Source organism: Pholcus phalangioides, unplaced genomic scaffold (assembly GCF_987345545.1).
Source record: "Pholcus phalangioides strain wild (caught in Gottingen) unplaced genomic scaffold, Ppha-v1.0 ptg000003l_1, whole genome shotgun sequence".
NCBI lineage: Eukaryota > Metazoa > Arthropoda > Arachnida > Araneae > Pholcidae > Pholcus > Pholcus phalangioides.
This window is the reverse complement of record NW_028301596.1, coordinates 40,355,592-40,379,148: the sequence shown is the minus strand read 5'-3', so window position 1 is coordinate 40,379,148 and position 23,557 is coordinate 40,355,592.

Below are 23,557 nucleotides of genomic sequence, written 5' to 3'. Positions count from 1 at the left end.
ACTATTCAACAGCCATTTTGCATCTGGCATGTGATACATCAATTCTTATGGATTTTTGGGGCGTATAGAATCTGAATCTGCCCTTAAAAATACGCTGAAACGTAGGGTTTTTATGTAATTTAAAGCTTTAAGTATTTTTCAAAAAGGTTTCTGTGATGCTTGTGGGAAGATTTTGCGTGTGAAGAAATACATTAATGAAATTAAATCTTCGACTACCTAAATTATTTGTAATTACTCATAATACGCAATGAGTCTGAAAATTTGGAAAGCACTGAATCACAAATCACAGAAGTGACTGTTTTTCTGTATGTTTTGAAATGCTGAATTAAATGTATGTTTCGATATAAAAGGACTGATAATCGAAATGGTGTTCAGTATAACCAGTATTTATCGATTCATGTAAAAGCAGCGTTATTGCATGATGCTAATCACTTTCAGTGCCTGTGGCTTTTGCAGTGGACATATGAAGGCAATAAAATATGGAGATCGTGAGTGCAGATATACCGTGGTGGTTGCTTCCCCCTTTTACATGTTTACAAGGTGGATTCACCAAATACTGCTGCTTCCTTTTCTGTTTATGGGACAGTAGAGACACCAAAAGTCATAATAAAGCCAAGGAGTGGCCCGTAAAAAAATCACATGTCATTGGAATGGGTAGTGTAAAAATGAAAAATATATACTCCACTGGGTGAGCCAAGTAACAACGTTTCACTTTCACTTCATATCAAGTTGTGCCTAGTTGAGAATTTCGTAACAGCTCTTGATGAAGGTCAGTTATTCAATCACTTGAACGAAATATTTCTCAAATTTAATGAGGGGCAGGTTGAATAGGAGCATATTTGTTAGACATCAAATCAGAAAAATGTTGAAAGATCCGACTTTCGATACCAAGCTGGGAAATCATGGATTAGCTGTTTAGTCCCTTATATCCCACAAGGGACAGAGCGGGGGCCATGTTTGGTGTTTGCAGCTGTTTAGTCCACTTTCGTGATAGTTATCTACTGCTTTCTTGGCATTACGATAGATGAAGCAATATAACTATGTTTCCATAAGTGAGTGATTTGTTAGACCACAACAAGAACACGGGATCCGAGATGTCACTAAAAATTCACTTTTACTCTGATTTCTTTCGAATATTTTAGGTGCTTTAGAGATGAACAACGAAAGCACGCTTTTATAGAGGCATCCTCACCGTGGAGCATTTTTATCAGAGACATTGGAACTCTTCAATGATAGAGTATTACTGTTGGTTTTTAGTCAGGAAGTTGGTTTTTAATTGGCGATACACTTCACAATGGGAAAAGCGCAGTCTCACATCTCATTTTCCCAAATCATTTTTTTTATTGAACAAGCAGCACAATAGACAAAACAGACAACATATTTATAATCGAATACTTCCCGACCAAAGGGATATAAATAACCTTCCGTGGGTCGTACTAATGAATTAAATACAAAATTTGTTGGCAACATACAAAGGTATATTCTACTAAAATAGCTGTGCAGGCAAGTCACACCCAATATATATCTCATTCATATGTTAGAGATTAGAGTCTGATTATATATCACAGATATATTTTCCTACAACAAACATATATGCATACTATAAACCCATGCACCTAAAGCTTTCAAAATATGTTATTAATTTAAATGCTTTCGCATGTACATTAACTGGAAAACAGTAAAGTCTGAGAGGATTTTTTTTAAATTTATTTAAAGCCAGTCATTATTAGCCAATATTGTATTGTTGGGGGTAGTTGTGTATTTAAAAAAAATGCGACGTGACGGAGAAAAATTTGTTTTTCTCTTTACTGAATTCAGCTCCCCAAAATTAAGTAAATTCACCTATTTGGTAAACAGATACAGGATTTTCATTCTATTTTGTTGACTAGTGTAATTAATCTAATTATAATGTTGATGAATCTCTGAGTTGGCACGTATGCGTTTCAGAATGGTTTTAAAGATGATTTTGAAATGAACTGGAATGTTTGTGAAGCATTAGAAATACCATGTTGCCCCAATGGTGGTTTTCTAAAATTCTCTATGTGATTATTTTTGCTATTTTAGTAATGTTTCTACACTCAATTGTAATTAGTGTCTCGCGATAAGCAGGACGGCCACATATAAATGAGTCGAAACTACCTATTTCAGTATCAACAGGCTGGACCACTCAATAACATTGACGAAACTCTAGAGCATTTCTTCAAAACATCTACAATTGTCAAATAACGTATAATTATCTGTCAAATTATAACGTATATTCACGACTTTACTTCACTTACCGTACACATCCCTGCTCTTATTGCAGTCAGAGGCGACATATCCAGTTTCACTCAAGTAGTGATTGTGTCGGAATTGATTATTGAGGATTTCAACCGTGTGTCTACTCTATATCTTAGTTTCATGCATGTTTGTGTTCAGGCGCTGCCATTCTGATGTGATGAAACTAATGCGAATGGATATTCCTATGCGTGCAATTTAAATGTTGCATTAATATTGCTTGAAAAGTGCGTAATTATTGTTTAAAAAGAGCGATTGCGTAAATATTACTTAAAATACAGAAGCGTTGCGATAGTGATACTGCTGCTGCTACCTTTTAAATAAAAACAGAACTGTTTGTTATAATTCTTCAAGTAAAATCAGCTGATGATTTTAAAGCGGTGTGCATCATGAAAATGAACGATTTGTTGATATGACTCGGTACATATTAATTTTTTTCTATAATTAATACTGATGTAAATCAGAGGTTATTAACCTATGGGTCACGACCCTAACTTTGGTCACAGAAGCTCTCAAGATGGGTCGTCCGAATCTACTTACAACCAAGGGCTCTTGAGCGATGGGTCGCAACCGAAACACGATTCGCTGGGCTTCCAAGATGGGTTGTACAAATGCAATTACAGTCCCGTTATAAATGCATTTATTGCATCACTGGTTTCACTAATTTCTATAAAAAAATGATTTGGTTGTTGATTTTGGGTCAGGGCTGAAAAAGGTCAAGAACCACCGGTGTAAATCTTATGCGTCATAATGCTGGTTGATAGGTTTACGCGTTTGCCACAGTCATTTTCTGTTAGTAACGGAAACCATGGCTCCCAGTATAATGGCACATCGAATTATACAAATACAAATACAACGCCACAACAGGCAAAATGCCCAACGAGGTGAACAAGATTCACCGAATTAACACAAGTATGCAGCATGCAAATACAAGGTAAATAATAACGTATATTGATCATTTTTTTGCTGCATACTGGTTCAAAACCTGGTTTGCAACCAATTTTACTTCAATACTCACGCAGATAGTTTTATATTTATTTGATAGGTGGCAGTAGGAGTCCATTCTTAACGGCGTTTCTCGCATGTAATAGTCGAGTACATATATGAAATACATATAATAAATTAGAAGTATAAAGAAAATTTATCTCCATCTCTTTTTTTCTTCTGTCGGTTTGAAAATTATTTCTACTGTTCAAGGCGGTCCGGGAAATTGTTCACTAAATTTCACCGGTCCACAAGTAGAAAAAAAGTTGAAGAATACTGATCTATGATGCATTAGCCCTATTTTTGCTTCGAATAGTTGTTTCCGTGCGAACAGTTTTGCCAATAAAGAATATGATAGAAAAAATGATGATAATGTTGACGCCTCTCCAAGTTATAGGAAATTCCCAAAATTTTGAGTTGTGTGCAATCAATGAAAGTTTTTCGTTTCCATTTCACATGAATGGTCTTCTAGTTCGAAGGTGGCATGACGTACATCTCTTAGGTATACGCACTCTCCTCGCTACCAACCACTAAAACACTTCAATGCCATTTACTTTTTCGAAAAATTTGATATCGTCTAACGCCATAGTTTCCCCTATACTTCTTTGGGCCTCCTCCTCACACGGGGATACTAAAGTCTGGTGACTGATAGGTAATTCGGTATCCAAGTGCTGCAATGCGTATATTGCTGTGGTGCTGCTCCTCACACGAGGATTTATATTGGCCAATTAGCGACGAAATATCCTCCGTGACGGAGTACTTGTTGCGGAATCGTATAGTATTTCTTCATATTTTTGTCATTCGCGGTTGTACGATGTGCGACGCAGCACTAAATTGAAAATTTGTTTTGGAAGTAGAAAAGATCTTGAATTATACAATTGCTATTGAAGGGATACTCAAGATAAGACATCACTGAAGGCATGGAGCGAAATTGCCAAAAAATGTTTAGGTCACAGGTAAATACACTATTTCTTTATTTAAAGTGATACCATTTTGGAATGATAATAAAATCATAAACACAGTGCTGTCCTGACGCATGGGCTCACCCGAGCGGCCCGGGGGAGTTTCACAAGAAGGGAGGGGGCTCACGGAAATTATATCCTTTAAAAAATATTTCAGGAGTAAGCAAGTGAATTTGCCAGGTAGGGCCCAAATAAAAAACATGTTGCTCTGGGGCCCATGATACTCCTAAGACAGCCCTGGTAAAGCACCTCTAGGAAGTTTATTCGCTCCTCGAAGTTTTGCTTTTTCTTACTGTAGAATTTTTTCTTTTGACGTCAGGGAGTTAAGCCCTGACTTAAACAACGAGTGTGTAAGTTTTGAGTTAGAGTTATGTTGAATATGAATTTTAGGGGCTTTCGTCTGAGGATAGCACTTAAAGTTGAACTCTCGGGGGTTTTTAAGATGGCTTCCAGGAGAAAGTGATTCCGGGAAAATCGATTTGTTGCATAAAATTTAGCACTAAAATTCTGGAAAAAAAATTGCATGTGAAGATGAATATACCCTGTATCATCTTGGTTGGAAAAATTTTAACGAAATGAATTACTTCTTCACAAAAAAAAGAAATTGAAAGATTCGAAAAATAAAATTCAAAATATAAAGATTTGCTGACATTTATGTCTTTAATGCATTTTTTCGGTATCAAAAACATTTTGAAAACTCCAAAAAATGAAAGCTCGAGTTTGAAAGGGTTATAATATTATAAGGGTTATATTATTATCGAAATTTTAAATGGTTTAGAAACAAATGAATATCGTAAAAGAAAGCGATGGTAACCTAAGTACAAGATCGAGCTTATCTTTTCGGCGCACACATCCTCCCATTTAAGAAACACAATGTAAGAGAGAACTTTCCATAAACTACAATTTTATTATAGTTTAATACTAATGTTCCAATAGGGAATCTCCATATCTCAGAGCATAAAACTATCCCAATTTATTTTTGGGAAATTTTATAAATTTCTGCTCCATTAACTTTTATTGGAGAACCGATTTTGATAAAATTTGATTTCGGGCAAAATCTTACTATCTAAGGGGCCTGAGGGCCGACTGTGTCAGCCTACAGTTGAGAAATTAAGTCAATAGTGAAATAATCTAACGATATACAGGGTGCTCTGTAAGTGCTTATGCGGTCTTTATCTCATCAACCTTCGGTCATAGAGGTATAATTCCGATATGAAAAATGCTCAAAAGGCGTTCAAAAATTAACGTGTTCTTAGTTTTGAAAGTACAGTGTGACACAAAATAAAAAATATCTATATTTTTATTGTCCTTTAACTCTCAATTATGAAGTTGTTGCCTTGTATCTCCTGAAGTGTTTCTACGTGCAATATTCGCTGAGATATTTGAAATCAAAATGAAAACTAAAAAATCAGAAACTAAAAATGCAGACAACGCTCTTTCCCTCCTTATTTATGCTATCCTTTCCCCTACTTTAAATTCGAATATCTCAATAAATATTGCATTTGGAAACTTGGGATTTTGTTTTGGCTTCAGGAGAGACAAGGCGTCAACTATCTAATTGGAAAAGAACGGGGGGACCGTATAAAAATTGAGATTTTTTTATTTTTAACAAACACTGCATTGCCATTTAGACATATAAGTAATTCCTTTGTTTCTCGATTCTTTAGACGAACAAGGCTGAGCACATTTAGGACCGATTCGAGCACCATGTTCACTCAGTAGATCTTTAACTACGCACTCTTTAGTAGCTGCCGAATGGATTGCAATCTTTACTCTCCGGATACTTGTGACAACCTTCTAGTAGAGTGGAACCTCAATTATCCGGGCTAATGGTGGGGAAAGTGGACACGGATAACACGGCTATCCATTCCCTGAGTCAGCCATTCTGCACAGTTATAAAATGTACTACGAGAATGGCACAAACACGGAATAGCGTATTTCAACACATGCGCTCACGTGACCGCACCTGAAGTTAAACTATTCTTGTGTCTTATCTTTCGGTTGCAAAACAAAACAATAAATTTCGCCTAACTTCCCGGCATTTTCCGTAATTGGCTGTTAAATCTTCAGGCGCCGATCGTCCCTGGACAATGTTTGGTTCTTATGTATGCGTATGGGGTTTCAACGCGTTGACATGGGAGTTCAGTTCTGAGAATAGGGAAGCGGGGAGGTATTGTGAATGAAATGAAGAAATACTGTTCTACGAAATGTTTGTTTTCATCACAAAATAGTTAACAAACTCCGCACAACAAATAAAAAGCAACAACAACACGGATAGGGGGAGTGCTGAGGGTGAAATTTTCGTACCCCGATGAATCCGTGCACGGATAATCGAGGTTTTACATTTCCTTGCGACACTTTGTTAAATGTGTACGTTTCTTTGAGGTTGGCTGCTTCGGCGTATTCTCAGAAACAGGCAATAAACAAATCATTTAGACGTTCTTTCTAAATCGCCATCAGCCAGTTTACTGGCTATTTTCGTATACGTCGGCAATCACCCTAAAATTTATGACTTTCTTGGTGGCAATATGCGAGAAGAACTTGCAACAACGCGTTTTCACTGCATAAAAAAAATTGTGAGAATTCAATAAATATAAATGAGGTTTTTCCAGAAGGATTCGGAGTTCGAGTCGTAATGAAAATGTCGAATGATTGATGCTTGGCGTCGAATAAATAGCTTATTCCAACCCTTATTTTAGCAATGACAGGCCCAGGTATTTGGTAGAGTTTAGTTTTCGAACGGAAAACATTTCTCTATGCCACTTAGTTTGCACTTTTGAAGGAGATTTAGTGATTTCTGCTGTGCCGCTTAAAGGATTGACATTAAAATGGTTAGGAACCAATTGCAACGTCCTATAAACGTTAAAGTCGTATAACTGAACGACGCATAAACGAGGTTCCGTGTGACGAGCCCGGTTTCGTTTACATATGGCTTCAGCCCCATCTATAAAGAATAGAATAACCCCATCGTTCGGAACTTGACGTATCCAAGAGACGTATTCCGAGATGGGAAGAGTTCAGTGTACATGGGTTCAAATCCACCCACCTACAGATAGTTACTCTTTTGCCGCTGTGGTGGTCGAGTGGTTATAGTGCCGGACTCGTGATGCGAGGATCCGGGTTCGAACCCCATAGTGGTGGTCGGCTGAAGTTGGTTTTCTGTGGTTCACAACTTCAAGGCGCAATTGCGAGCCGATCTCCCCGTTAAAAAGTCTCGCCACAGAGAGCAACAGTCCTACAACGGTAAATCATTCAACCATAACACTTCACTCATAGTTAGAAAAACTGGGGGCAGATGACAGCACTACACATAACAAGCATTACACAGAAACAAACTTTACATCAGGTTGCACTACACGTACACGCACATTACCGCAGGTACCGATTCATTGGGGTTCGTTGGGGGGTTCCGCGGGGGGGGGGGGTGCATGTGTGGTGTAGCAGTAGTAGGTGGGGCCTCCAAAAAATGGCTCGGGGATCCATGATGTTCTTAAGTCAGCCACCTCGTTGGGCAATTTGCCTGTTGTGGCGTTGTATTTGTATTTGAAGACTTGCCATTCTTGAGTACATGTCACATCGGTTTCCTCCCCCAAGACAAAGTACTTTTAACCGGTAATTAAATGAATTTTCTTTTTTGCATAGAAATTATATGCATTTGAATTTCATATATAAAAGAGAAATTTCCCCATCTTTTTTTTTTTCGATATGATCCTTCAAATGCATGAACGCGTTTATCCGGGACAACAAAAGGAATCGTTTTAAACGGAGCAAAATATATATAATGGAAAACGGGGCTTTGCAAAAACTACGTGAAGAAAAATTCCTAAGAAAAATATTAAAAAGATGTATATATATATATATATTAAAAAGAAAAAAAAGAAGAAATAACCGCAAAATCCACTCCCTATGGAATCTAATTCTTTGTATTGTGCGGTTGAAAAAAGTTCTATGGAAATCGTTTTCAAAAGATTTCTTGCCTTGGATACGCATATACGTACGTATCTCGAAATTTCTTTCGTTTTTTTTTTTCATCTCTTTTATCCTTATATGAAATTTCTTTCGTCTATCTCTTTCTTTGACAGTTCTTTGTAGTGGTGGTGGCCTTTCTATATTTTTCTGTGTTTGAGTAGGAAATTGAACCGGTTGTGTGTAAAGGTTTTTCTTTTCCACGATATGTTATACCGTATATTATTCAGGAGAGATATTCTTTCTCCCAGAGAAATTCCTGGAAGGAATGATATTCCCAGGTGATTCTCCTGCAGTCTTCATTCACATGCTGTCCTGCATGAAATATTGATGGAATATTGTTTGATGTTTGTTTGTTATTATAATGAGAATGTATAGCAACGGTAAATACAGTCGAGTCGCGATAACTCGGACTCCGATAGCTCGATTATCTGTTTAAAAGTCGAAGTTCTCATTCAACCCCAGAACTTTTTTCCGCATTTTAGTGTTAGAAAAGTTTCCTTTAACTCGGAAGTTCTCGGGAATGGGAGAAATTTAAAATTAGCATTTAGCAATATAATTTAACATTTGACAAAAGAATTTAGCATTTGGCAATAGAATTTAGCATTTGGCAATAGAATTTAGCATTTGGCAATAGAATTTAGCATTTGGCAATAGAATTTAGCATTTGGCAATAGAATTTAGCATTTGGCAATAGAATTTAACATTTTACAATAGAATTTAGCAGATTCATTTAGCATTTGGCAATAGAATTTAGCATTTGACAATAGAATTTAGCAGATTCATTTAGCAAGCAGATAAGTGGTCCGCAGGCAGACTTGATAATTTAATTCTCACTGAATGGAAAATTATTTAAACCTTGTAATCGGTATTAGTAATACCCATATGGGTTCAATTAAAAATACAGTCGAATCCCGTTTTAACGAATACCGTTGTATCGAAAATCTCGTTTCAACGAACACGTTTCCAATCTCCCAGATAAGTTTACATAAAAACAATGCAAAAACCTGGAATTCCTTTATAACGAAATTTCATTATAACGAAATGAATTCTCCGGTCTCTTGGAGTCCGTTATAATGGGATTGGACTGTATATCTTAATATTTAGTTTCACTATACATCATCGCGAAAGATGCAGTAACTTGCGATCGTAAATACGGGATATCACTAAATTTTGCCGAAAAAAAATGCAATTTATTGACTTAAATGTACTTTTATAATTACTTCTAAAATCACCGAAGGGTTGGTAAACAGGAAACAGAGTAAACAAATGCATTTCACGAAAAAATATTCAAGTGACCATATTTCACTGGAAAAAATACGGTAAACTTGGATCATGAATACGGTAATACACGGGACATAATCAATTAACGATCACTAAATTTTATTAAAATTTCTGAAAAACTTTGGAAAAAAACGTTGACTTTGACAAATATGTGAAATGAATATATTTTTTGCCGTAACTATCATAATATAATTTATATACTGTATTGTGAAAACGCTTTGTATTCACGACTTCAGTAAGAGTTACAAATTCAAGTAAAAGCATCGATCGTTGAAAAAACGGGACAAATGAATAAAGAAAACAATTGAAGCAATCAAAATTACAGGAATGTCCCGTAATACGGGACGCAAGTGGTTCGTAAAATTGTTTGAGACATTTTACTGTTCCTTGGGTTCAGAGATGTTGAGAAACGCTGCTGTAGTTTATTTCCGAATGTTTTGTTCATTAATTAAATTGAGGTAACTTATCTTTTCGAACTTCCGATAAGTCGAACTAACGATAACTCCAAGGTTTTTTTTTTGTCGGCTGCTACATATTCGACTTTTTCGACGAGATTTGACTATTTTTGAATGAATAAAAATTTAATAATACGCGGTCGAATCCCGTTACAAGGAACTCCAAGAGAAATCACTTCGTTGTAACAAAATCTCGTTATAAAGGAATTCCAGGTTCAAGCATTGTTCCTATGCAAACTTATCTGGGGATTAGAAAAGTATTTGTTACAACGAGATTTTTTATCGCTATAACGATGTTCGTTAAAACGGGATTCGACTGTAGTGCTGTTATTTAAAAAAACAATTTCCTCTTCCCTTTCTGTAAAATCGGAATTTTTTTTTTCTCTCTCCTCCTTATCCACTGCATCCCCCACCCCCAACACACACGAACATATATAATGTATCTTTCTAAGAACTAATCTTTCTGTTATGTACTGCACATAGAAGGTACTGTACTAGTACTCTCTTATACACTCATCTCTGTACCCTTCCCCTCTCCCCACCCTTATTTTTTTTTGCTTTCTTTAATTCCCTTCCTTCCTTTCTTAACGTGGAACAAGGCTACCATATTTATCGCCTATACATCTAATACAGATCAGCAGCTTGTACGCGAAGGGGTTAAAATAAATTTGTAGAGAAAAGACGCGAACATATCATGCTAATGCATTTTTGCTACGTATGATTTTCTGATCAGAGATAGTATGAGGTCATGTATGAAACTAAACATAACTGGTTATTTCTTAAATAACACTGTGCGATGTCAAAAACTGTTGTTTTTTTTTTTCATTTTTGACATGATGTTAAATCCGCTACACGCTACTCTCGAAAAAGTCTTTTCCACGGCCAAAAATGTCTGTTAAAGGGGGAATGATCGTTATGGGAAGTTTTATTTTGTAAGGAATCAGCGAAACTATTCGTATCGTGAAAGGCGTCCGGCTTGTCTAAGAAGGGTGGCCCTGTTTCGCCTGATCTATGCTGCTATGTATAGCGCAAGAATCGGAAAGCTCTTATCAAAACTAAATAGATGGAAATAAATCACACTTCAATAAGAAAAATTGTACAAATGGTACAGAAATATTTTTTGGCCCTTGAAGGTAAAAACCTGTGCACCAGGTGTTGAATACAAATCCCTACTGAGAGCAAATTATTCTTATCCTTGACATAATATATATATAATACGTGCTTACAAAAAACACATTTCATTCACCTTTCAAGCTGGCCAGAAAGCTACAAATTCCCCAAATATTCACTCATAAACGTTCTCCCAGTCTTCATTTACATTATATATGTTACTACCGAGGCAGGAAGTTGGCCACTTCGCGAAGTGGCCAGTCCAGTTCAGCAGCTGATTCCCGAAATTTTCTTTATCTGTCCCCTGGTCCCCTGTATATCGATGCCTATACATCCCTATGATTCGGGGTCATCGCCGCGTTGGCGTATCTTTTTGCGATAATTATAATCATTCATAATAAGCCAACACTAACGATCAAAGGAATCTGAATATCGATATCTTAGTGATCCATATATCGGGATGTATAGGGGCCGACGAGAGCCCGAATTTCGGACATTGGCCGGGTAAACTGGGCTGGCCCTTTCGCGGAATGGGCAACTTTTGGCTTTGGCAGTAACATGTATACATCGCCTCTCTATTGTTGTATGTTAAACCTCCTTTTGTTATCTATTTATCTTTTCACACAAATAGCATCATGATGTTCTTAAGTCAGCCACCTCGTTGGGCAGTTTGCCTGTTGTGGCGTTGTCTTTGCATTTGTATTTGTATTTGAAAATCAGTTTGAAATCCACACACAGAAAATAAAATCTAACTAGAGATCTCTTTTTCTCCTCACATTTTACCGCGCGTTAATGTAATCGTTTCTTATTTTCTTTTGGCTAAAATTTCTCCTCAGAGAAACCTGAAATGCATTTCCTTTAAAGAATTGAGAGGATTTGTAACATTCTAGGGGTTAAGGATGGGATTTCTAGGGTCATCTCATGTCACAGTGACGCCTCTTTAAGAAAATCCGAGTCTTCAATACTTTCTTTCAAGGAAAGAAACAAAATAAAATACACAATTTTTCATTTTATTTGCATAAAAAAAAAAGCAGTTTTCATTTCTTTTCAGAATCGCTTCAATTTCGATCTGGAAATGAACTGAAGCCAGAAACGATTCGAAAACGCGATTTTATATTTATGTGCACACATCCATCTCATACATACACCACAGACGGAAGATAGCAACATTATTACATATTCAAATTCAACTTTGGTGTTTCTCGTACACATTTTTACGTCTTTCTGTCGGTTCATTTATTTTGTTTAGGATGTGCATAGAAATGAGATAAGGTCTGAGGAAAAACAACGTTATTTTAAGGGACGCCGAGAAAGAACCCATAAAATATTTTACATTCCGACGTCTCTTTATGATCGCGTTTAGTTCTAATGAAAAACTTCTTTAGAACTTTTTTACATATTTCTTTAGAACGTAATTTACATTAAAAAAAGGGGGGAAAAAGCGTTGCGAAAAGAACTCCCCGATTACCAGGATGGCGTTTTGTCGCAATTTTATTATCAGGAACGAGACTTTTGGGAACAAAACTAAATACGAATTACGTATTTTGTCTCTATTCCTTGACGGTTATATTTTGATAGAAGAATGTGTCATTGAGTTCATTCCCCATTGGTCTACTTCCGTTGATTTCTTTCTCGTCCGATCACAACCCTGTGCAATCGACCTATATGTGACTGATATTAAGTACAGTATAAACATTATTATTATTATTATTACATACAGTGCGCCTAGCTAACTTCTCGAACCGTAAATAACCTGGGAACCATTGATCCTAGAGGCATGTTTCCAATTAGAAAAAGTACCCGGATAACGTGTGGATCTCAGACACGTCATTCATGTTGCAAGGGGGTTGGTTGTGTAGTTATTAAATAAAAAAGTTACTTTTTTATACGGACACACATCGTGCTCAAAAATCCAATTAGAAAGTTGTTGCCCTGTCTTTTCTGAGGACAAAAATTTCCAAATTTCCAAATTTGAGGACAACAGTTCAATTTTTCCAAGTAAAACATTCGCTGAGATATTTGAATTCGAAAATATGAAAACGGTTTGGGGGAAAAAACAGCTTTAACTAACGAAAAATGTCTTTTCCCCTCATTGATGCCAATTTTTTTTAAAGTTTTCTCCATTTTTGAATTGAAAAGTAACTCAACGAATATTGCACTTAGAAACGTGGAATGCTCATTGTTGACCTCAGGAGCAACCTAACAATCGAAGGAATCTGAATATCGATATCTTAATGATCCATATATAGGGATGTATAGGAATCGATATACGGGGTCGGCCAAAGCCTGGCGAAAGACTGGATTTCGAACACTGGCCGGATAAACTGGGCCAGCTGGATCGTGAAATGGACAACTTCAGGCTTTGGCAGTTATATGTATATATATATATACAGTGATACGGTCACAAGGCAGGTTAATTGTCACGGGTAAATGTCCAGCTCACTTGGTTACTCATACTCACTCACTTGGTCACTTGTACAATCATTCATATGCTCTCTCATACGGTCAGAGCATGCGAAAAGTCGGCGGTGAAATTTCCGGGGCCAAATATAACGGGGTGAAATTTGTGGGGAGTCAAGTGTAACGGGGACGAAACGTGTTAGGGGCGAGATGTCGGCGGCAAAAATTCCGTGAACCGCCTTGTATTATTAGATTCGGCACTCCAGACTGAATCGGGACTCGTCTGTAAACAGCACTTGGCTCCAATCATGTTGCTCCCAATCTCGATGTTCAGCAGCCCATCTTCTTCGGGCCGCACGGTGGCGTGGGGTCAACGGAATGCAGACCATTGGCCTACGTGCATAGAGCCCTTCATCATGAAGCCGATTACGTACTGTTTGGCTGGACACCCTTCGTCCTGTTGCCAAGAGCAACCGTCTTTGCAGCTGCGTAGCATTCTCTGTTCTGTTTCGACGGGCTGTTAACCGTGCATACCGGTCATCAGTTGCTGTAGTGGCGCGTGGCCGACCTTGCCCTGGTCGACGTCTAACATTTCCTGTTTCTTGGAATCGATTCCACAGCCTTGCAACAACACTTCTGGCGACACCAACAGCGTCCGCGACACTACGTTGTGTTTGCCCGGATTCCAGTCTGCCTATAACACGCCATGCCATGGATTCCGGTAAATCACGTTGTTGAGACATCCTCAAGTCACCTTGTCTCAAAAAAAAAAAATACTGCGCAATCGAATTTCACAGTTACGGCAGTAAAACAGACGTTTCTGCAACATCCCGATTTCTGCCCTTATCTCCTTTTCCCGGTTTTTGACGTCATGAACTTTGATTTGCATATGAAGTTTTCTTCTTCCGTTTCCTGCTAGGCTTTAAATTATGGATGATTCATTTTATGTTACTTATCGGTATACATCTTTGCGTAATTTTGTTAAAACCATGTGCTCCCCTAATTGTTTTGAGCAGTGTAGTTTAACCTTAAAAAGTCTCGCCACAGAGAGCAACAGGCCTACAACGATTAATTATTCAGTTATTACACTTCACTCATAGTTAGAAAAACTGGTGGAAGATGTCAGCACTACACATAACAAGCATTACACAGAAACAAACTTCACATCAGGTTTCACTACACGTACACGCAAATTAGCGCATGTACCAATTCGTTAGAGGTTCCGCAAAGGAATATGGACGAGGGGCATGTCTGGGTTTAGTAGTAGTAGTAGTAATAACATTACCTCTCAATATAACGATAATCCATCTACCACATTATTTCTTCCTTGATCTGCAGAGTTATCCTGTATCAAAGTTTCACTTTATTCATTACTTCAAAAAAATATTGGATTTTATTTTATTTTCTGGCAATTCGACTGACGGGAAATGAAAAAACGTGACTGTACTATGAACATAAGTTTTCTCAATCTTAGAAAAATCGATTTCAAATTTCAAAACTTTTCAAAAAAGTTGTTTTTCTCAGAATTTTTGAAAGAAAAAAAAAATTTCAACAGTTTGGAAGTATTTCTCAACAGTACAATAGAATAGAAGAATCCTTCTAAAAAAGAAGTCTTAAAAGTCAACGCTTAAAGAATAAGAAGTTACCAAAGAAAAATACCTTTCGGACACCGAAATGGACGCCGTTATGAAAGGTCAAACGACTGACCGAGTGTCTTTTCCCACCCAAAACGTCGAGACACAAAGAAAGAAAACAACGTCATATAAAAGGGAAGGGATGTTTCAACACACACACACACACACATCAGTACTGATATAAGGTCAATCGTTTGACCTTCTACATTGATCAAATATTTCTGACATTTGTTCGAAATCGCGAACGTGGGATTATTTTTCCAACATTTTTCAACTATTTAGGGAAAAAAAAATCAGATTATAAATCACGTTCGCATTCTGAATAATTCAAAAATATTTTAATGCATAAAAAGGAATTCACTAAAGATTTAATTCTAAAAAATTTTAATTGATAATGAGATATTTTTTCTGTTCGATCTTAAACAAGGAACTGGATCGGAATCTTTTCTGGAAAATTCTTCTTTGTTCTTTGGCGTAAAAATTCCCGAAAGATTTTCCTGCATTAACATTTTTTTTTTCCAGAACGAAAACCCGTATGTAATATATTTCTCTTCGTGCGCATTTAAATTGCAAAACATACCTGTGCATTGGAGAGAACAAAAGATGTGGAAGACATTTTTTTTTTCCCTTTCCTAGAGAAGAAAATGGATCGAAAAAATGGTTACTAAGTAACCCTTAAATCTGCGCGCTACGTAAGTTCTTTTATTTACTATAATGTATAATCTACGACAGCGTTTCTCTGAACCGAAGGACCAGTAAAATCTTTGAAATAATTCCACGGACCACACACTTGCGTCCCGTATTACGGGACATTCATGTATTTTTGGTTGTTACGACTTTTTTATGCATTTGTCCCGTTTATTTTAACGATGCTTTGTAATGTTTAATGAAATCGTGAATAAACAAAATTTTCATAAGTCCTAAATTATATAATAATTATGGATATATGAATATTAATATTCATCTCATGTGTTTGTCACACACACAGGCTCGTTGTTACTTCCACAATTTCATTAATAATTGTTGATTTTGCCAACTTATGAACAATGTAGTTGGTGGTAATTGTAAATGCCCCGTATTTTACCATGTTTAAGATCGAAATTTTCCCCGTATTATTCTCAATAAAATGCGGCCACCAGGTCTATTGATTTCTTTAAACGAAAAAACAATTGTTTACAAGCATTTGTAGAAATTCTTCATTTCTTATTCTTTTGCAAATGTAGCAGCAATTAGCTAATTTGTCGTAAATTGCATTTATTGTTTACAACTAGTGACATCCCCTTTCTGTAGGATCGCAATTCCCAGTACTTTCCGCGATGAGAATCTAAGTACGAAGGTGTCTATAATTTTCATCTGAACCCCATATGAATATTACTAATATCAATTACAACAATTATACAATTTTTTAATTTATTTGGAATTAAATTATCAAGCCTACCTACAGACCACCTCTGGTCCATCGACCATAGGCTACTACTACTAAACCAGACATGCACCTCGTCCATATTCCTCTGTGGAACCTCTAACGAATTGGTACATGTTGGAATGTGTGTGCGCGTGTAGTGAACCTTCCGTGAAGTTTGTTTCTGTGTAATGCTTGTTATGTGTAGTGCTGCCATCTGCAATCAATTTTTTTAAACTACGAGTTTTTCTTCAACTCACGGTGCATGAAGTGTAATGAATGAATAATTATACCGTTGTAGGCCTGTTGCTCTCTCCGGTGAGATGGACCATAGGCTGAGAAACGCTGATCTATGAGGAACTTTTTTCCCCCTTGTATAGGAATAGTATTGCAGCAAAACTCGGTCACAACGACATCGGAGATTATACGAAATTTCGCCGTTATAACCGAGGTTGAAAAAATATCATCAGAGGCAATTGAACACTGAAATTATGTATTCCATCATAGTTAAGATCACCATTTTTTGTTCGAAACAAGTAATGGGATCTTGGGATCTCACGAATACCGGAAATCGCTGATTCTCGCCAAAAATGTCATGAATAGTCGATGAATTCACCAAAGATTGCTTATAAATAACTCAACAAACATATGAGGTGGATATTTACAGTCATATTCGTTATAACAGAATCAATGAATTATGAAATTTACCTTCGTTTCCCCCCCCAATTCTAGCGGATATTTTTCATTGAACTGAGCTTCATTAAAAAAAAAAAGAAATTTCATGAAAATAACATGAAGGTAAGTCAGAGCATCAATTATGCAACAAATCAATTTTTCAATTCACCAAACAACCACTTTTGTGACGGTGGGTGGATATTGTGTGCTGGAATCGTTGTTTTCCGATTGAGCGGGGCCGACTGTATCTCCTCCTTTCACCAGATCATGGCCCGCATGTCTGAGCTGATATATGGTATTTTTACATGAGAGACCTCTCTCGCACTTGAGGCACCCAGTTGATCCCATGGGTAAAAATGGCACCGGTAGAAAGTAGGGCTGGTCCGATAAATCCATTAAGAGAATTGGTTAATCGATCAATTGTTAGTCGCAGTTAAAAATTTTAGTTGAGTTAATCGACTCGATCAATACGATTGAAATTCGATTAAGATTTTATGATTTAACTTCAACTAAGGTTGTTATTACACTATAAAATTTTGATAAAATTCCTTTTGTAAAACTCGAAAAATATAACCAATATATAAAGTTACATTCGAGAAAATGCAACCAGTGACCTTATTGGCTGCATTTTTCAAGTTTTATAAAAGGACTTTTACCAAACTTTTATAGTGTAATACCGGCCTAAAACTGGTGATTTCTAAAATTGCTTAGTTAAAAAAAAATACGACAAGATCCAAGTTAAGAAATTCCAGGATACGCGACACAGTCTTGTTCAGCCTATCGTTCTCCTTATGTCAGAGACATGAATGTGCAAATTTTTTTGGGTTTATCAGCTGGTTAGATCACTTATTTTGCTAAGTTTTTCTAGAAACACAAAAATGTTTTCCCCCTGTTAAAACGCATTCTACAAAACACATTTCAGGAAAACAACTTTCATAGAGTGGCATGGGTAACAAACATTCAAAGTTATTAGGGGGACGAAATAAATAGCTTCAATTCAAGCGGGCGGTCTTGTTAGGCCGAGATTACATATATAAGTTTGATAAAAGCTCTTTTATAAAACTTGGGAAATCCAACCAATAAGCATATTGGTTATATGCGAGAAAATGCAACTGATGATCTTATTTGTTGCGGTTTCAAGTTTTATAAAATAACTTTTATCAAGTTTTTATAGTGTAATCCCAGCCTCAGTCCGCTTTCATATTTGTTTACATCCACTCAGTGGATAGATGCGTGAAATGAATAGAACACATGTTTTTATAGAATCATTTAATATTACACAGTTATGACTATGTAATATTAACTGATATTACTGTAATACATAACTAATGCCGGCATGACACTATAAAATTTTGATAAAAGTTCGTTTATAAAACTTGAAAAATGCAACCAATAGGTGGAACAATTAATTTCTCTCGAATGTAACATGTTGTTATTGGTTACATTTTTCAAGTTTTATAAAATAATTTTTATCAAACTTTTATAGTGTAATACCGGCCTAAACTACATTTGCTACGAATGAATAGCATTTGAAAATATTCGATTAAAATTCGATTAATTGATTAAATGTTTTTGATTAGCCACTTAAAAATTTTAATCGATTCCCAGCCCTAGTGGAAAGGCTTTACATTCCTGCAAGGAGGCTTGTTGGAGGCAAATACAGTTTTAAAAATAAAATATAGTGACTTTTTATATAATCATTCGTTATCTTCACGTTTCATTATTAATTTTCTAACATCACGTCGCATGAAACCAGAGATCAAACAAATGCACAAAAATATCTTCAAAAAACCGTATTATATATAAAAATAAACTATGATAAATTAATACATCTATTTTTAGACATTTATTAAACAATTTTGTTTTGTTTTTTATTTGAGGAGATGGGAAAAATTTATCAATGTATATAAAAGTCGTATTTATTTATTAAAAGAAATTTCTCAGTAACCAAACGTACGAAAATCTCATGTGCATCAAATTCCATATTTTATTGTATTCATCTCAATGCGCATTCATTTATTTCATGATACGTATTCATAAACCAATGGAATCGAATTTCATGGTAATTTTTTGAAGAAAAAAAATCGCAAATATTCAAAAAAAAAATGTTCACATTCATATTTTTAAATATAACTTTCCTATATGAAGACGGTATCAAATGCGATAGGATAATTACACCAACTGAGCCAACAGCAAGAAATTTGATCTAGTCTGATCTAGAAAAATGCAGTTACCTCTAACTCTCTCTATCTAGAGCACTGATCGCTCGAACATTCTCCTTGACAAAAGCAAAAAAATAATAGAAATACATCATTTGCATAATGAACTTCTTTTATTATTACTTTTTTTAATCTAGAGCTTCAGCAACGAGAATAGAGCATTTATAAACGCGATCCTCCTCCGCGTGTACATAAATTTCCAAGTTGCGATGAATCCGACATTCGCACAGGAAACAAACGATCTGAATATTCCGGGACAGAACACAACATGAATATTCATCGACATTTAGAAGATCGTTCGCGCGTCTGTGCACGACACAACAACAACTACGACCAGTCAATTTCCTCGCTCTCCTCGAAACTTTCCTCGTTATAACGGACGGTTAATTTAGTATTCGTATATCTTAAGAGCGATGCCTTCAAGTCAGATCCCAGGATAAGGGGACGGCAATGCGATGGTGGTGATGATGATGATACTTTACTCGGAGAGTTTTCATTAACAAGTTGGAAATTTCTATTAGCACTCCAAAATAATAGAACGGGGTAAATCATAATTAGATAGCCGGAGAGGTATTCTGGGTTTACCTTCGATAGCGCAATGCCATATCTACTAGATATAGTGCGGGTTCGTTCCGATGGTTTGTTACGAATATGGGGAGTAAAAAAAACCAACGTAGGAACTAAACTGCCCGCGGGCGTCTAAGTCCCCAACTCACATTAATTCACTTCAAAACAGATCGAAAACAGATCTGTAATAAACGTATTTCGCGTAACGTTGGAGAGAGAGGTCTATAATGACAGGCTAATTTATTATCTTGGCGAATCAACTCATTTTCCGCATCGTCAAACTTATTGGCTTTTATCCAAATAATACGCAACCATGACATAAATACAGTCACTACTTGTAGAATGACAGAGTTACAAGATTATTTACAAACATATTTCATTCTAGTTATGACATGACGCAGAGGTACATCATCTGCGTGTGCACGTTCTGCTTATCGTTTTTCGCTGATCGCTTAAATTGCACGACATTCCTGCTACGCACTTTCATTTGTAAATTTTGGCAATACGCTTTCGTGGCTTTCAATACGATATTCTTTCACAAACATGAAAATTCAGTGTCTTGCTTTCAACAATTTTGCTTTTTAATATCGAAAACAGATGGCAGTACTTCTCAAACTTACAAAACATGAAAATTCAAGCATTTCTATCTTTATTTCAGAAAATAGAAGTCAGATGGCAGCATGAACGTGAAACATGCACAACTCGACAACATAAATACGTTAAAGCCAAACATGCATTCAGAACACAAATTCCGGCATGTGCCGATTCGTTAGAAGTTTCGTAGAGGAATGTGTACGATGTGTATGTTCGGTTAAGTAGTAGTAGTAGTACTTCTCAAACACGAATCACTCATAACTGTAACATCATCACTTACCTACAAGAGTCACACATTCATGTATAACATATGCAAAACCTTTAAACGTCGGGAATATTTGTCACGCGGCCACGAGATGTCAGCGTAGGTGAGCTGGCTATGTGACGAAACAGCACAGAACGTATGCATTTCCAGAGACAATTTCGTTATGTACAGCAACCATTTGTAACAGCATAGCTGTGTGATGGATACGTCTAAGTAAGTACAGCGTGACATTATTCAATTTTCGCGCAATGAAGGTGCGACGGCAAGTGGAAATTTTTCGTCAAATGCAAGTTGTGTACGGGGTAGCGTGTCTCAAACGAAGCACGATGTTCAAGTGGTGTGCCCAGTTTCAGAGTGGCCGACAAAGTACGGAGGACCTACCTCGCCTTGGACAGGAACCCGTAATGGATCGCAAAACAATTTCTCGTGAGGACATTTTGTTGGAGACGAATCGCCGCATACCTGTGCGGGCACTCTCAACTGCTGTGAACATTAGAGTGGGATCCATTAGCACCTCCTAGAGGCAGAAGGCCTCTGCACTGTTTGCCATAAACGTCATTCAGACTACCTAGCAAGTTTTCCACATTTTGAAACACAGCATCCCATTTCGTTTCTTCTTATTTTGGCATAGTATCTTCCTGATTGGCTCACAAATACCACATAGTGATTGGACGTGGGGCATACAAATCGCCAATTCTGAGCCTGATCATTTCTTTTCCTCAGAACGACGATACTGGCACGACCAGAGGATTTTTCCCCTGAATATTCTGAGGGAAAATGGACTACTGACGTCACAAGCGAACTACGGAGGCCTTTTATCTCTAGGAGGTGCTGGCCCCGCATCCAATCACTATGCGGTATTTGTGAGACAATCAGGAAGATTCTACGCCAAAATAAGAAGAAACGAATTAGGATGCTGTGTTTCAAAATGTGGCAAACTTGCTAGGTAGTCTGAATGACGTTTATGGCAAACACGGCAGAGGCCTTCTATCTCTAGGAGGTGCTGGCTGGATCCAAACACACGATCGTGCACAGAGAACTAGAGTTTCGGAAGTTGGGGCTTAATGGGTACCCCAACACGAGCGGAAAGAATATCGCGTGGAAATTTGATCCGATACCATAAGGACGGGAGAGCATTAATAGAGCGCCTTTGTGACTATGGAACACATGGTGTTACCATTTCCAACCGGCAACAAAAAGAATGAGTTAGGAGACATCCGTTGCCACCGAGACTAAAAGAAGGCCCAGTCATCTGCTGGGGCTACTACTTCACCAAACACCAACTCTGGCTATATTGCAATTTACTACCATTAATCAGATGTCGGTGGTCACCTCAAGTCCGTTAGGGAAAATATCTTATCTATATCTTCCCCCGGGTTTGAACTTAGAACCGTGACGGCAACCTTCACGGTGGTAGACGAGAATCTTACCATCACGCCACACGAGCTATTTGCTGCGGTTGGAAACGTCATGTTGAGCCTGTTCTTTGATATCCAATTGATTTTGCAGTGGGTACCCATAGAGAGAGAGACCATATTCGACGCTCAACGCTATTGCGACACGTTACAGAACCTAGGAAGAGCCACTTAATGCAAGGGGAACAGGCAAATCGTCGCGATGCGAGATTTTGCTTTAGGATAACCCACGCGCTGCCAAAGTAACGAAGAACACTCTGCGCGCTTTATGCTGGGAGAATGATGGATCATCCGTCTTACGGTCCGGATCTGTTGCCTTGCAATTACGATGTGTTTTGTACATTAAAGAAGACCCTGAAAGGTCAGGTTGGGACATTTGTCTGAAGAATAGAGGGTATGCCACCATGGAAGTATGGCCAAGTAAAATACGGCAAGAGGAAATATGGAATCATCCTACCGTCAGATGTAGGATTTTTTGTTACACTGAGTGTCGTTGTAGAGAGGTGTCACTTTGAAAACAAATGGAAAATTTGGAAAAAAAAATTATATATATATTACATTTCCAGTATTTACACGCATTCACAAGCAAAGATTCTGACGCAACACGCGAAAAATGGGAAGTGATTTCTTTCAGACAAATCTCGTCTTCAAAACACTCAACAAACTGTTCATAGTCCCGCCCTGGCGGCGTTATTCAATAGGCGAAGGAAAAACTTTCCAGAACAATCACCACCATTCTCGCGAGATCTTTACACTCCTCTTGGCGCTATGTCATCGCCAAATCATCGGAGCTGTCACCAGACTCGCCAAGTTTGTCACTAATTTGGCGATATTTATAGAGAAATGCCATAATGGCTATTTACAGGCGAAAAATGATATAATCAATGTTAAATAAGGACTATATTTACATGATATTCGTAACAATACAATCATTGCCGGAGAAATCTCGTGTTTTACTAGACACCCTTGGTCCGTTTTTAAAATTCGTTTCGACTTTTATTTTGGAGTGCTGTCTTTGACATCTCAATGGCTGCTCTGACAACACATATTTGCTTTTTCCCAAAAAACTAAAAATTTTCCTCCGAGTATAAAACAGTAATATTTTGAATACATATTTACAAGAAATAGAGTGAAAAAAAACATTCACCAAGACACCATAATAACTGTGATTATCATCAGCATTGAAGAAAGATTTCCACCGGATAAAAAGAAGTCAAATATGGACTCGAGCCATCGATCCACACTACACACACACACACACAAAGCTCTAGCTCATACTTTTCCCGTAAAGTGAATTTCCGAGAAAATATATGGACTAGTTTTTTTCCTTATTTTTCCCCCCAAAAAA